The sequence below is a fragment of the Crotalus tigris genome, unplaced genomic scaffold (assembly GCF_016545835.1).
Source record: "Crotalus tigris isolate CLP2741 ecotype Arizona unplaced genomic scaffold, ASM1654583v1 scf7180000024429.2167931701:2281839, whole genome shotgun sequence".
NCBI lineage: Eukaryota > Metazoa > Chordata > Lepidosauria > Squamata > Viperidae > Crotalus > Crotalus tigris.
In genome coordinates this window covers 873754-875042 of record NW_024100596.1, presented here as the reverse complement: position 1 = coordinate 875042, position 1289 = coordinate 873754, and positions in this window count along the sequence as shown.

The following is a 1289-nucleotide window of genomic DNA, read 5'->3' as shown; positions in this document are numbered from 1 at the left end:
CCACTCAACTGGAAAAGATAGGCAGCGGTCTGAATGGGGATCCTGCCAATAACCGTTTGTGTGTTATCTGTTGCCTAATAGTTTAAAAAAAAAACATACTCATTAAACTAGGAGGAGAGACGGTAGAACAAAGATGTGACCGCAAGACTGATGAAGCCGTTGTGCAGACTTGCAACAGAGATGTAGATGATCAAGTCTTCATAAGGCTAGACTACATGAGTATAAATTTTATATAATTTTAATTATGGTAATTTATATTTTATATTAATTTATAAATTTAATGGAATTTATATTTATAAATTTATAAATATAAAATGGAAAGAAGGATATATAGCTAAAACAGAATACCAGTATATAGTCTGAATCTGCAAGGACAAAGTCAGGAAAGCTAAGTCTCAGAATTAGAATTAGAATTAGAATAGAATAGAATAGAATAGAATAGAATAGAATAGAATAGAATAGAATAGAATTGGAAGGGACCTTGGAGGTCTTCTAGTCCAGCCCCCTGCTCGAGCAGGAGAACCTATACTATTTCAGACAAGTGACTGTCCATCCACAATTTCTGAAGGCAAGCTGTTCCACTGGTTAAGTGTCCTCACTGTTAAGAAATTTCTCCTTAATTTCAGGTTGCTTTTCTCTTTCGTCAGTTTCCAACCATTGTTTCTTGTCCTGCCCTCTGGTGCTTTGGAGAATAGCTTGACACCACATCAGCCCTTTCCCATCATCAGATACTTCCCCGATGCTCCAGGATTTTTGAAAGATATAGTGCAATGGTTCTGAGATAATATCTGCCAGCTCCTTGAGAATTCTGGGATGTAATCTGTTGGGTCCTCGTGATTTATATTCGTCAAGGTTGGATAGGTGTTCTCTTACTATTTTCTTTCTTATTTTGATTTTAATTTTTGTTTCTAGTTTGTCTTTTTTGGTATGTTGGGCTATAATTTTTTTGTGTGTGAAGACTGATGCAAAGAATGAGTTAAGCAGCTCTGCTTTCTCTCTACTGCCTATTACTTCCTTGCCATCTTCTCTCTTTAGCAGACATACAGTTTCCTTGACTTTTTTCTTGTTATTAATATGTTGGAAGAAACTTTTTTTATTGTCCTTGATTTCTGTTGCAAGTCTTCGTCCATTCTGAGTCTTTGCTTTCCTGACTTCATCTTTGCATGTTCTGGCTGTCTGCTGATAATCGGCCTTAGTTATGTGTCTCTCTTTCCATTTTTTTTGTACTTGTCCGTTTTGTCTTTCAGTTTGTCAGAGAGAAACCATGCTGGTTTCTTCTTGAATTTCTT